The 15,443-nt window shown below is 44.2% G+C and overlaps 1 protein-coding gene across 1 annotated transcript in view; it reads left to right on the top strand.

Moving 5' to 3' along the window:
* The window catches only part of dgki (diacylglycerol kinase iota), a 287,280-nt gene that overhangs the window by 256,857 nt on the left and 14,980 nt on the right, over window positions 1-15,443 (top strand).

The raw sequence follows: 15,443 nt of genomic DNA on the forward strand, positions 1-15,443 counted from the left end.
GGAGCTAGAAATACCCTCTTCCCCCAATATGATTTCCAGTGCTGAATAATGAAGGTCCATCCTTGGAGGAAGAGATGAAAGCACACAACAACAAATGGCTAATTTTACCCAAGTTTGTCATGTCCATTCTCACTCAACTTTTGGTTCCCTTTCTATTTATGTCTAATTCATATTTGAGTTAAGCTCTCTACCAGCAGCTGCCATGGACTGAATCAAAATTTCAGTAAGATAAGATGAGAAAAAACCACTGTAGTGCTGTCATTTGAGTGTTAGACTATAGAGGCGATTCTGCACTGACATGTAATGTGGAACCTGTCAGTATAAAAAAAAACACTTGAGTGCAGATGGGTAGGGATACATTGCCATCCCTGCCCCATGTTGCTGCTGGGTGCACATGATTCTGGGGGGCTCCTTCCTACTACTGGGTCCTGTGACCCATAAACAAGGCTGGGAGGAGGAAAAGTGAAAGCCCCCCCTCTACCCCATCCTCCTTCATGGGACATGCAATCTGGTAATAGGAAGAAGAACCCTCCAGGGTCAGGCTGTCTCACTGCTGTAGCCAGCAACAACGTAGGGGCCCGGGGTGGGAGGGGACAGCCATTCCATGTCCCTGGGCTGCCTGAACCCAAGGAGGGCAGGATGACTGTTGAGACAGCTGCAGCTGATTCTGCTTGGAACTATCTACAGCTCCTCTGGATGGAGCCTAATCCAGGGTAAACCCGACTGCCTTTAGGAGTTGAACCTTTCCTCTGAGTTAGCTGAACCTGGGGTGAAAGCTGCACTGAGTAGCTTTCCCTCAGGACTGATCCAACCCCACAATTACACAAGTGATCAATGTAGATGCGGCCTAGGACTCTAAAACCAGGACACTGAATACAGAACAACACTCTGAAAACAGGGGAATTCCAGGCAGGAAACAACCAGGGCCAGCTAACGCCTCCCAACAAAATATTCCCCCCAGGCAGGAAGCAGCCAGGCTTTGAAACTGCAAGGCCATTACATGCTAACACCTCCCATAGAATCATAGAATAGTAGAGTTGGAAGAGACCTCATGGGCCATCCAGTCCAACCCCCTGCTAAGAAGCAGGAAATCGCATTCAAAGCACCCCTGACAGATGGCCATCCCAACAAAGTATTTTCCCCAGGCAAGAAGCAGCCAGGCTTTCAAGCTGCAAGGCCATTACATGCTAATCTCAAGGTGTCTAATTACAACATTCATTCTTGCTTCCAACAGAAAATAGTGCTTTCTCCCACCCTGGACATTATTCCACAGGTATATAAACCACATTTGCCTGGCTGGTTCCTACCTATGGAAATCCATTGCAAATGAACAAAACTTGCCTGCCTACAAGAGGCAAGGTAAAGGTAAAGATAAAAGTTTCCCCAGTCGTGTCCGACTCTGAGGGTTGGTGCTCATCTCCATTTCTAAGCCGAAGAGCCTGCATTGTCTGTAGACACCTCCAAGGTCATGTAGCCGGCATGACTGCATGGAGCACCGTTACCTTCCCGTTACCTATTGATCTACTCACATTTGCATGTTTTTGAACTGCTAGGTTGGCTCTAAAACCTGGACAGTGAATAAAGAACAACACTCTGAAAACAGGGGAATTCCAGCCAGGAAACAATCAGGGCCAGCTAACACCTCCCAACAAAATATTCACCCCAGACAGGAAGCAGCCAGGCTTTGAAGCTGCAAGGCCATTAAATGCTAATCTCAAGGTGTCTAATTACAACATTCATACTTGCTACTCAAACTGGGCAACCAATGATTCCACAAGGTAGAAAGCAGCCAGGCTTGCAAGCAGCAAGGCTATTCAGTGCTATTTAACCTGGCCAGCCAACATTACATTGTATTATATTTATAAAACCCTCCTTGATGCTCCATTCCAGTTTTGGACTTCAACTCCCACAATCCCAAACTGCCTACCTGCTGTTAGGAATTGTGGGAGTTGAAGTCTAAAAGACCCGGAGGGCCCAACAACATGGCGCAAGTCCCTACCATCTCACATAACATTATAATATAGACCAGCCATGGGCAAACTTAGGCCCTCTTGGTGTTTTGGACTTCAACTCCCACAAACGGACCGTCATGGTGTTTCAGACTTCAACTCCTACAATTCCTAACAGCCGGAATTGTGGGAGTTGATGTCCAAAGCACCAAGACGGCCCAGGTTTGCACATGCCAGGTAATTACAGATAAAATAGACACAAATATATGCACCAAACTTGACTCCCACCATTAAAAAAAACAAAAAAACCAGGACAGTATATAAAGAACAACACTCTGAAAACAGGGGAAATCCTGAAAGGATAACATCAGGGCCAGCTAACACCTCCCAACAAAGAATTCCCCCAGGGAGCAAACAGCCAGGCATTGAAGTTGCAAGGCCATTACATGCTAATCAAGGTGACTAATTGCAGCATTCATATCTGCCACACTGAGACTATTCATTGTATTCCAGCTCACCAAACAAGGATTCCCATAAGAAGAAAACGGCCAGGCTTTGAGGCTGCAAGGCTATTCATTGCTATTCCACCTGACCAACAAATGATTCCCATAAGCCATAGCAATGCGTGGCTGGGCAAAGCTAGTCTTGCACTGCTCCTGTTGTGATTTTCTGAATACACAGTATGGTGATTTCCCACAGACCTACCCCCTATCTACAGTTCTTAAACAACATCCACCCATGCTTTCCATGTCTTTCCCGAACTCAGCTACCACTGTATATATAGCAATGTATTCTCCATACATAGCAACATATTTTGAATTAAAACCTTTGGTACACAAAGCACTAATATTTGTAAATATGTTTTGGATATCGTGTCGGGAGTACTGTGGATTTGCCTATTCATTTAGTCATTAAGTGTAGTCCAGTATCTATTATCATGAGCTCCTGTAAATATCAATATTTCTTAAAAGTGTGACATTATGTATGTGGATTTAAAGACAACAGTTGTCTTAGTTTGGACCAGAATGCAAAGGGGTCTTGTAACACTTTTAAGACTGAGAGAAAGGAGATATTAGCATAAGCTTTCATAGATTTTTCTGCTTCAGCACCCTATGCATCTGATGAAATAGATTTGAGATTATGAACTCTTATGCTACAAAACTTCTTTCTCTGTGTCTCAAAGGTGCTACAAAATTCTTCTGCAAGAGTGAGGATGGCAAAAGTTGTTTTTTCATATCAAATCAATGCCAGTGAATCACTCAGCAGTGTACTCTACAATGCAAGTCCTTTTCCTTGCAATTTGTATCAGTCAAGTGCACAGCCCTGACTGGGACTTACTTTGGCAGTCAGAACAGACATGACTTGAATTCAGGTTGCAGAATCCCATTGTCTGAGCCCACTGAAAAAAAAGAAAAAGAAGAAAAGATGGAAGATAAACCTATTGCATTGACTTCAATCCCCACAGGGCATTGGCTGACAAAGAAACAAGTGTCAACCTTTCTCTTTAAGCAGGGCCTGCCCTGTGGGATGCGTGGTACTCAGTACAGGTGAGTGAAGTGTCGCTTGCCAAGAGGGAAATGGTGAGAATAGATGAATGGGGAAGACAATTGGTTGTGGCTTATTGTTTGAGTCTCCTACATGGCAAAATATGTAATTTAAGGAGGAATGAATGAGGTCAGTACCCTAGCTATGAGTACTGAATGATAATTTCTTTCCAGTGCTATGTGAAGCTGTCTCATGATCACAGCTATATTTGGGATGCTGTATCATATAGAGCTTCTGCCAACCTAGCAGTTTGAAAACATGCCAATGTGAGTAGATCAATAGGTACTGCTCCGGCGGGAAGGTAACGGCCCTCCATGCAGTCATGCCAGCCACATGACCTTGGAGGGGTCTACGGACAACGCCGGCTCTTCGGCTTAGAAATAGATATGAGCACCAACCCCCAGAGTCAGACATGACTGGACTTAACGTCAGGGGAAACTTTTACCTTTATTTTTATCATATAGAGGTGCCACAAGCCCCTCCCCCCAAGAAAAAACAAAGCTAGCAAACTAGAATTTATATTTTCCCCAGACCTTTATAGATTCCACAAAGTGCTGCAATCCAAATTACTACAAATGGGTACAGATTGCACATCTGTTATCTGAAATATCTGGGACCAGAAGTCTTCTGTATTTCATTCTTTTTAGATTTTTAAATATTTGCTAATGTGATATATTGGAGATGGGACTGTAATCTAAATGCAAAACCTTAAGGTGATTGTATACAAAAATATTTCAAAATTGTTTGTGCATGAAATAAAAGTTTGTATACATTGAAAGCAAATATGTCACTATCTCAGCTACCCATGTGGTCACTTTTGGATTTTGGAATGTTCCTGATTTTGAAATTTCGGATAAGGGATATCCAGCCTCTACCTGAATGTTTCTTTAAAAGAAAATGCAGCTCTTTAATCTTGTAGGAATTTATACCATTAAAAATATCAACTTAACACAACCACTTATATAAATGGATGCAATAATCATACAAAGTGCACACATTTCAAAATGGATTTCATACATGTTAGGGATTTTTTTAAAAAAGAAAACAACACAAATATTGCATGCATAAGGAAATTACCTTTTGCATTCTGATTTATATGAAAGCTAGATTTTGGGCCTGTAATTGTCTCCAAGAATAGTATTAAGCAGCATGACAAAGTGAATAGTGGCCAGTGAAGCCAGTTCTGTTACAACCATGCTTAAAGTAGAGCTTTGTTGTGGAATTGTTAATCCTTTTTTAAAAAAATAAAATAAAATTGGGATCTAAATATTTTTTGTCATCCATGCATGTGGAGCCACCCGAGTCCTTTCTAGGGATGTAAAATATGCTCACATGTGCTCTTGACATTAATAAAAAGAGTAACATTGACATAGCCCATGCAACAATACTTTAATGAAATGTATAGAAGAATGAGCCAAAATCACACTTTTGAGTCATGACCCGTACTGCCCCAACTCCCATCTCCTTCCAGAAGCAGAAAAGATTTTCTCTTGGATTATTATTAGACATGAAATTCAGCTAAGTAGATGTGTGACAAGCCATTATCTCTTTAACAGAAAATTTGGTTCTAGAGCAGAAATGACACAGAAAGAATAGAGGTAGTTTCTTACATCACAAAAAAGAGAAGAGTTCAATTTTTGTTTCAGAATTTTTTTTATTAACAACCAGATCATTTGAGCCATGTATAAATAAACAAAAATATTTTACCTTGTAGGAACCACTTGAAAGTTTCTTCCAAAATACATCCACATATATGGGGTTTTTTTTGCTGTTTCCAGCATCCACTTTTCTTGTGGTTTCCATTTTGTTGACCAAACCTAAAGATCTATGCTATCGATATATATATATATAAAATGCTGGAAAAAGCTGGTATGTATTTTGCCTCTGGAGCCCCCGGTGGCGCAGCGTGTTAAAGCGCTGAGCTGCTGAACTTGCAGACTGAAAGGTCGCAGGTTCAAATCTGGGGAGTAGATTGAGCGCCCGCTGTTAGCTCCAGCTTCTGCCAACCTAGCAGTTCAAAAAAACGCAAATGTGAGTAGATCAATAGGTATCGCTCTGGCGGGAAGGTAACGGCGCTCCTCTTGTTGGCTGCTCCCCAGATTTTAAGCATATAGTTAATTTCTTATTTACTTTTATTAGAAAGCAATTAAATAACAAAAATAGAATTAGGTTGTTTTTATATTTGCTGTGTTGTGTCTGTAAAAAGATAGGACATTTATCAGGCATGGACAAACTCTGTTTCTTCATAGTGCCAATTGTGCAAGATTTACCTAATTGAAAGTTTTTTGCTGGCAACCTCAGCAAAGAACACAAAGGTTCAAAGATACATAGAAAGCAGGTTACTACTTTTATCCTCTGGCATCTACCAAACAGAAGAATGGAGGACTATTGATGTGCCAGCCAATCCTGCCCAGGGGAATGCATGATGCTGCCAGCTCAGTGTGTTTTGCCAGCTATTTGGGTAGAAGCCTAGGATATTCACTTCTGTCCACCTTTCTAAGTTGCATTTTATCCAGCTTCTATCAAGAAAAAAAATTACATATCCACACAGAGAGCTATAAAGGAGTTCAACATTTTGCCTCCAATGCTCATCTCAGGAAAAGTCAAGAAAACAATTATTGGGCGGCAGTGTTTACTGAATGGAATAATGCTTTGCGACATATTCAAGGCTTTCAGACACTTTATGGCATGCTAAAACCCGTGCATAATTCATATTGTGTATCCTGCAGCAGTGACACTTGTCATCCTGTGAATAAATACATTTTTAAGGTGTTCTTTGGAGCATAATTGCACATTGATAGTGTCAGCCAATTCCTTTCCCCCTACAGATGAGCCAAGCCAAAACGACTTGTCTCATTTTATGTTCATTGCTGTGAGTTTTTAGAAATGGTTTTCCACTTCCAACACTGGTTACAAATATGTATATAACATCGAGATGTGGGTCTTCATGTCACTTGCTTGATCTTTTCCCTCCTTCTTTTTTCTACGACTCCCTTTTCCCCATGTTATCTTTTAATCTGAGTGGGCATCCAGACTTTTCATTCATTTGCTGACTGTGTAGCCACTTCCAAGTAGAATTAAGCGGCTGAAATAGGGTGGGGATACTGTGGTCCTCTTGATATTTTAGACCAGCAAATATGAATAATGGCCATATGAATATTTGGGAATCTAAAATGTGTGGAAGCACCAGATTGTTGATTCCTGCCACAGCCAATGACATGATGGACAGATGTGGTTGATGTCAATGAAGAAAGGAAATGTTACAATTTCTTCTATCTGGAAAAAAAGCAATTTGTGTAGCGCCAGGAAGCATTACAATATGCAGATATTTGAGCATCATTTCAGTAACTTGTTCAACTGTTTTGGGCTGATTCTCTAACTATGAATTAGGGCCTACTTAACCTTCAAAACAGTTTGGGTCAAAGGCAAATAAGACCATGACTTCAAAAGGTGTTTTATATGTTACAAAATGCTTGCCTTGATATTCCTTAGGGGGTGGTATGGACATTTAAAATCTAGCATGTGTGGGGTGGGAGGAGTCTTGACCTCTTCCTCCTGATGGGCTTTATTTTCTGGGCCATTCCAGCTGTTTCTTATGGGGTTCTAGGAGCAGACATGAATGCTGCCAGGTGTGATGACTCATGGGCCTTGTAGTCCTGCTCATGACATTGTAATGCCTGATGAAGAAGAAAACTTGGGTTTTTTACCTTCCCAGTCAGAACTGGAATCTTCTCAGCCAGATCTTTCCCAGGCAGATCTGGGAACCTTGCACCTGCAAGAAAGTTGTGTCCCAGAAGTATGTCAAAGCCGATTACCTACACCATCGACAAGGATGAGGTGGACCGAATCCGTGATAAGCTCAATGCACAGGATGGGGAAATAAAGGGTTTGAAGGAACGCGGAATCCGTCTTCCGGCCATGGCGTTGCCAACCAAGTTTACTGGAGAAGCTTCTAAGGTTCATGTTTTCCGTCGCCAATGTCAAGCTTATCTAGAGGCCCGTGATGCCGAGTTTCCCCAGGAAGACATCAAGGTGGCGTGGATTTACAGTCTCCTAGACGGGCCAGCGGCTAACTGGGCGACGGCTCTGTTCGACCAAGCCTCCCCACATCTAAGGTCAGCGCAACATTTCTTGGACCACCTTAAGGCGACCTGGGGAATCGAGGACAATTTGGAGGCAGCCGGGCACAAACTCCGCCGCCTCTTCCAAGGAGACAGACCCATGTCTCAGTACATAGCCGAGTTCCGAGTGCTGGCCCACAACACCGGCTGGAACGATGTTGCCCTCAGAGGACAATTTCGGGAGGGTCTCAACATTGAAATGCTGGAGGAAATCTCCAAGGTGGATCCTCCCCAAACGCTTGAAGCACTCATCGATCAATGTTTACGGGCTGAAGTCATGATTGCCAACAGGAAACAGTGGGTACGAGGCCAGAGCGGTAGAGCTGGGGCAAAACCCCCCGCTCCCGCCAGCGTACAGCCGCGCCCAGTGTGGAGACCCCCACCACCATCCCCATACCCCAGAGGGAGCGAGGAGGTGCCGATGCAGTTGGGCAATGTGCGTCCCAGATTAGACGCCGCCGAGAAGGCCCGCCGCCAACGCCTAAATCTCTGTTGGTATTGCGGGAATGGGGGCCACTTCGCCAGAGAGTGCCCAGCCAAAGGGAAGCCCGCCGCCCGTCTTGCGGCGGCGTCCTCCACGGAGACGAAGGCGTCTGAGGCGGCTGGCACACAGCCGGCGGGGGAAGCCAACGACCGGGCGTAGAGAGGCTCGCCAACCCGGTCAAGAAACCCATTCAAGAGCCGCCAACCGGGGTCCTGTTCCTTCTAGTGGTCACCTTATGGTCAGCAAAAAAGGGACCCGTCATGATCCACGCCATGATAGACTCAGGAGCTACCAACAATTTCATTGATAGAGAGTATGCCGACTCTCTGGGATTACAATATCATGACTTCAAGAATGCCCGTGTGGTGCAAGCCATCGATGGCCGCCCTCTCAAGACGGGCCCCGTAAGCCAGTGGTCGGAACCCACCAGGATGTGGATAAGGGAACATATGGAAGAGATTTCCTTCTTTGTTACTGAGGTTCCCCATTTCCCTGTGATTTTGGGGATTCCATGGCTGACACTTCACGACCCAAGCATCTCCTGGTCCAACAGAGAACTGCAGTTTGCTTCAAAGTACTGCCAAAACCATTGCCTCGTAGCCAAGGTCTACCATGCCACAGACACCGAGCCCATTATCACCTTGCCAAAGAAGTACTCCGAGTATTGGGATGTATTCAATGAAAAAGAAGCCGAAAAATTACCCCCACATAGGCCTTATGACTGTGCCATTGACTTGGTGGAGGGGGCCCCGATCCCGCGAGGGCATCTCTACTCCCTGACTGAACCAGAGCAAGAAGCTCTCAGGGAATTCATAGAGACAAACCTTCGCAAGGGATTCATCAGACCCTCTCAATCCCCAGCCGCCTCCCCAGTGATGTTTGTGAAGAAGAAGTCAGGGGAATTACGCTTGGTGGTGGACTACAGAGCATTGAACAATATCACTAAGCGGAACAGCTATCCCCTGCCCTTAATCTCGGATCTATTAGACCGACTTCGAGGAGCCAAGGTCTACACCAAGCTGGACCTACGGGGGGCTTATAATCTAGTTCGCATCAGAGAAGGGGACGAGTGGAAGACCGCCTTCCAGACTAAATTCGGATTATTCGAGTCCCGAGTTATGAATTATGGATTATGCGGAGCTCCCGCAACGTTCCAGCATTTTGTCAATGACATTTTTCAGGACTATCTAGATAGGTTCTTGATAATCTACCTGGACGATTTTTTGGTGTTTTCTAGATCACAATCAGAACATGAGAACCACGTCAAAATGGTGTTACAACGATTGCGGGATCATGGACTTTATGCCAAGCTGGAAAAATGCGCTTTTGATCTACAAGAGGTAGATTTCCTTGGATACCGTATCTCGCCTCTAGGGCTCTCCATGGATCCAGCCAAGGTTTCAGCAGTATTGGAATGGCGGGCGCCAACTAACAAGAAGGAGGTGCAGCGATTCTTGGGGTTCGCGAACTATTACCGCAAGTTCATTCCAGATTTTGCCCGCTGGTCTGACCCAATCACTAGCTGCATCCGTGGAAAACAGCCCTTCCGCTGGACTGATCAAGCAGAGAAAGGGTTTCAGCAACTAAAGAAATTATTCACGTCCCAGCCAATCCTTCAGCATCCAGATCCTGAAACCCTTTTTGTGGTGCAAGCGGACGCCTCTGATGTGGCAATTGGGGCTGTGCTCCTACAACCGGTGGGAGATCACCTTCATCCTTGTGCCTATTATTCTCGTCAACTAACCGCACCAGAGAGGAACTATACCATTTGGGAAAAGGAACTATTAGCCATAAAGGCAGCTTTTGAAACTTGGAGACATTGGCTAGAAGGGGCCAAATTTCCCATTGAAGTCCACACTGATCATCGGAATCTAGAACATCTAAGAACTGCCCGCAAGCTAAATCAGAGGCAGCAACGTTGGGCTTTATTCTTTGAACGTTTCAACTTCCAGATTCATTATGTGACCCCAGCCCAAACCAAGCAAGCAGACGCCCTGTCACGTAAACCGGAATACGCTGCAGGACGCAAGGAGACCTTTGAATCCCAACTACTACAACCCGAGAACTTTGCCACGCTCACAGTGGGGAACACCAAATCCACTCCCATTGAATCAACTCCCTCTACTCCAGGACCCATCTGTGCTCAAGAAATCAGGGCTAGTCAGCAAGCAGATGCCTGGGCGCAGGACCAACTTCGTCAAGGTCTGCATTTTCCCTTTTCGCTTAAAGATGGACTGCTTTGCTATAGAAATCATGTTTATATACCACCCGGACCGGGCAGGGAAAAAGCACTTCGTCTGTGTCATGACTGCAAACCAGCAGGGCATTTCGGACTATTTAAAACCATGCATCTGATCCTAAGAGATTTCTGGTGGCCCAAGATCCGCAAAGATGTGGAAAAATATGTCAACACCTGCCCAGTATGCCAGCGCTCCAAGATAAGAAGGGAGAAGCCCTCAGGGCTTCTACACCCCCTTCCTACCCCATCTCGCCCATGGGAAATAATTTCTGCGGATTTCATCACTGACCTACCACCTTCCTGTGGATTCACCACGATCCTAGTGGTGGTGGACCTTTTCACCAAGTTAGCCCATTTCATTCCCTGTGAAGGCCTCCCCACGGCCAAAGAGACTGCAGATCTATTCCTTCAACATGTTTTCAGACTACATGGATTGCCCAAGAGTTTGGTCACAGACCGTGGATCTCAATTCACCTCTCGGTTCTGGAAGGCACTACAAAAACTATTGGGCATAGACTCTCGTTTATCTTCAGCTCATCATCCCCAAACAGATGGGCAAACGGAGCGCACCAATGCCACTTTGGAACAGTACCTTCGCTGTTATGTAAACTACCAACAGGACAATTGGGCTTCTCTGTTACCACTGTCGGAGTTTGCCTACAACAATGGAGTTCAAGCTTCTACAAAAGAAACGCCGTTCTTTGCAAACTACGGCTTCCATCCACGTTTCTTTCCCCCTGTCATTGAAACTTCAGAAGTTCCCGCAGCAGAGGATTGGCTGCAGGAACTCACAGCGGTGCAACAACTTTTGCTCCAACAACTAGACCAAGCCAAGGAGGACTATAAACGTCACGCGGACAAACATCGCCAACCGGGCCCCGAAATCAAGGTAGGAGATCGGGTTTTTCTGTCCACTCGCTTTTTGCCCTCCCATCGCCCTTGCCGGAAGTTAGATGCCCGTTTCATTGGTCCCTATCCAGTGGTGGCGCAATTAAACCCCGTGACTTTCAAACTCCAACTTCCGCGTTCAATGCGCATTCACCCAGTGTTTCACCGCTCCCTGCTCCTTCCGGCGGATGGTGTGCGTCCTGATACAGACCAACCGGCCCCCCCTCCTGTTTTGATGAATGGGGAGGAGGAGTTCGAGGTTCAGGACATTTTGGATTCTCGCTTTCACCGCCGCCGCCTACAATATCTCATTGACTGGGTGGGTTTTGGCCCTGAGGAACGCTCTTGGGAAGACGCCTCCACAGTCCATGCTCCTGATCTAACCCGTCGCTTTCATCAAACCTATCCCGCCAAGCCGCGACCTCGCGCCTCGGGGAGAGAGTCCCAGTTTGGGAGGGGCCTTGAGGAGGGGGATAGTGTGATGACTCATGGGCCTTGTAGTCCTGCTCATGACATTGTAATGCCTGATGAAGAAGAAAACTTGGGTTTTTTACCTTCCCAGTCAGAACTGGAATCTTCTCAGCCAGATCTTTCCCAGGCAGATCTGGGAACCTTGCACCTGCAAGAAAGTTGTGTCCCAGAAGTATGTCAAACAAACCCTGAGCCTACATCTCCCGTGTTCTCTCGCCATGAGTTTTGTAAACAACAGAGGGGTTTGGAAGCAGCTTCGCGCAGGAGTGCTAGAATAGCAGCTAAGAATGTAGCCAATTAAGCCTGCTTTTCGTGAGAATCTTTAAGGAGTCAAACATCTGGTCTCAGAGTTTAGCTTTCGTTTCTGGTTCCCAGAGAACTGCTTCGGCGGGAAAGTTAGACTCTATATAGGTGTTTTACCCGCGAAGTAACTTCGCGGAGTCAATTCGTCAGCCTCCGGAGCGAGTTGTGTCTGGACAGCGCGCTCCGTTTCAAGCCTCGTTCCTGCTCAAGCCTTGTCCTTGTTTCCAGCCTTCGCTCCTGTTTCCCAGCCTTTGTTTACCTACGGACCTTGCCTTGATTCCCAGGACTAAACCTTGCCTTGTTTCACGGATTTTACCAAGTTATTCCACGGACCTTGTTCTTGTTCCTCGTTACCTTGTTCCACGATTCAAGCCTTGTTTCAAGTATCAAGTTATTTCCTAGCCTTGCTCAAGTTCATGGACTAAAGGACCTTGTCATCTCCCCTCACTTTGCCTGGCAAAGTGAGTGTTTCGGTTATTGGATTACAACTTTGGACCTTATTATTTCATATTGGACATTGTTTCCTTGGACTAATTTTGACCTTTCCTGAAAGGTCTGCTTCTGGACTAACTTTTACATTTGCTTTTATTAACTTTATATATTTCCTTAATAAAGATATTAGATAGAATCTGGTCTCTCCGTATGGTTATTGGTGCTCTGTAGCCTGGGTCGTGACACCAGGGGAAAACGTAGTGGGGAAGATAGGTGGTGGAGGGGTTAACAAACCAAGAAAATGGTTCATGTTTTCTCCCTCCTTCAGACTGTGTGCCCCTGCTGCACTCTGAATTGCTCCCAGCTTAATTAATTAGAATTAGGTATCTTGCAGGCTTAGAAGAGAGCAATGACAAAACCTCTCTAAACCAGTGGTCCTCAACCTGTGAGTCCCCAGATGTTTTGGCCTTCAACACCCAGAAATCCTAACAGCTGGTAAACTGTCTAGGACTTCTGAGAGTTGTAGGCCTACAACCCACAGGTTTTCAACCCACAGGTTGAGAACTACTGCTCTAAACAAATCTTGCCAGCAACCCCCATCCAAATTATGTGTTCCGATGAGTCAAGACATTTTCTCTTGACATATGGGAAAATTAGCAATTATTCCTTAATACCTCTCACATTTTAAATCTGTGTCTTTCCTCTTTTTGGGCACACATGTACTATGTGGATGTGAGGATGTGTATGTGTGCCTTTAAGTCACCTTTACTTATGGCGATCCCATGGATTTTACATGGTTTTCTTAGGCAAAGAATTCTCAAAAGTGGTTTTTCCAGTTTCTTCCTCTGAAATATAGCCTATAGCACTTAATATTCACTTGGCAAATGTGAGTAGTAACCAGTGTGAGCCTTGCTTACTCTTCAAGATCAAAAACGGTCTTGTATGTGATGACTGGCCTTTAAATTTAATACAGGTTTGATTTGTTAAAAAGTTGACTGACAAGCATGAAACAATAGGGGAAAATGAAAGATGATCTGGTTGATGGGAATAGATGTGGAGGAATTGTTTGGTGTAAATTAATGGAACTGCAGAGTGTGAGGCACAGATGAAAAAATGTTCTCCATCTTTTAGCTTGCCTTGCATTTTCTTACTCATTTCCCTTTCCTGTATTTTATACTTTAATCATCTAGCAATGCTTGCATTTAAATTAAAATAGCTTTTAGGCACATTTCAGAACGATATTTCTATTGGTGCAAAGTCTGCCTTAGGTATTGCAGTCATTTTTAATCTCTTATGGAACTTCATTGATGTGTAAGATGTGTTGTGCTGCACACATGATAAAATGAGAAAATGTCTCCATGTTATAAAAAACACTGATGCAAGAAAACTCTTTTTTATATATTACAGGTAGACATAGGAATTTTTTTAGGTGCACAGTGTGAAACACATTTGTTAAGTTTGGGTACATCTTTGTTTTAGTCTTTTAGCTCTTTCTCTTGAATTTGCACATCTTTGTAACGTTACTCCTAATGAAGTCTTTGTGGATTTTTTTTTTTGCCATGGAGGTGCCATATCTGCCAATTTGTTTGTTTTCTTGTTCTTGTCTAGTTGTAGTAGGATTGCTATATTCTAACTCCTCAAATCCAGCCATCAGTTCTATATCCCATTCAATTCATTGAATTATGTGTATTATTAATTTACAGTAGAGTCTCGGTTATCTGACTTCTGCTTATCCAACACTGCGTATTATTCGATGTGCCGTCCATGTCTTGCCCCTCCCGGTGGGCTCCTGGTGTTTGGAGAAAGAAACAGCTGTTTTTCTAGGCTGGAACACACAGTGGGCCTCTCCAAGCCAGGTGCTTGCCAGGAGGGACGAGATGCGGCTGCACAGACTTTTCCCTCCTGGCAAGCACCCCGCGCTTGGAGAAGCCTACTTGCATTGCTGCTGTTTTTCTTGGCAACAATGCACAGCAAGCCTCTCTAAATGCCGGGTGCTTTCTGGGAGGGAAAAGTATCATCCCTCCCAGCAAGCAGTTCAATTTCTTGCCGGCTTCCATTTTTTGTTTTGTTAAGTAGTAACTATTCTTCTGAGTAATTATTCTCTACTTGTAATCCATTATCCCAAGAGCCCTGTTGGGCTAGAAGGCAATATACATATACAGTAGAGTCTCACTTATCCAACACTCGCTTATCCAACGTTCTGGATTATCCAACGCATTTTTGTAGTCAATGTTTTCAATATATCGTGATATTTTGGTGCTAAATTCATAAACACAGTAATTACTACATAGCATTACTGTGTATTGAACTACTTTTTCTGCCAAATTTGTTGTCTAACATGATGTTTTGGTGCTTCATTTGGAAAATCATAACCTAATTTGATGTTTAATAGGCTTTTCCTTAATGCCTCCTTATTATCCAACATATTCGCTTATCCAACATTCTGCTGGCCCGTTTATGTTGGATAAGTGAGACTCTACTGTACTTTAAATTGGATTGGCTAATGTCTCACCCATGGAGCACTCTACCACTTCAACTCACCACTATCTGCTACTGCAAAAGGATCAAAAACCTTTTTGCCCCCAAAAACCGTCTAAGGGACACAGAGGTATTTCACTATTTTTGGGATCTTCCTTAGCCATTGTAAGCTCAGGGAGGTCTCTTTTTTAGCCCTTCCTGTTTCATTTCCTTTTTAAAAAGCCCTCTCCTGGGCTTAAACTGGCCTGGAGTGGCCACAACACCAGAACATTTGAGGAAAAGAAAAAAAGAAGAAAAACCCAGTTTTTAACTTCAAGGTGCTACCAACAGCCCCTAGAAGGAATTTGAAGTAATATTAGAGGTTTTTTTTTTTTTTAAAATGACCATGGGAACCAGAAAAAATATTTCTGGACACAAATAGATACCATTTTAAAAATGCTGGATTTGAATACAAGTTGATCATATAGTCGTGTTTGAGAACTGTGAGAGTTAAATAGAATGATTCATGGAAAACTGCAGAATCTTTGGAACCT

The sequence above is a fragment of the Anolis carolinensis genome, chromosome 5 (assembly GCF_035594765.1).
Source record: "Anolis carolinensis isolate JA03-04 chromosome 5, rAnoCar3.1.pri, whole genome shotgun sequence".
Lineage (NCBI taxonomy): Eukaryota > Metazoa > Chordata > Lepidosauria > Squamata > Dactyloidae > Anolis > Anolis carolinensis.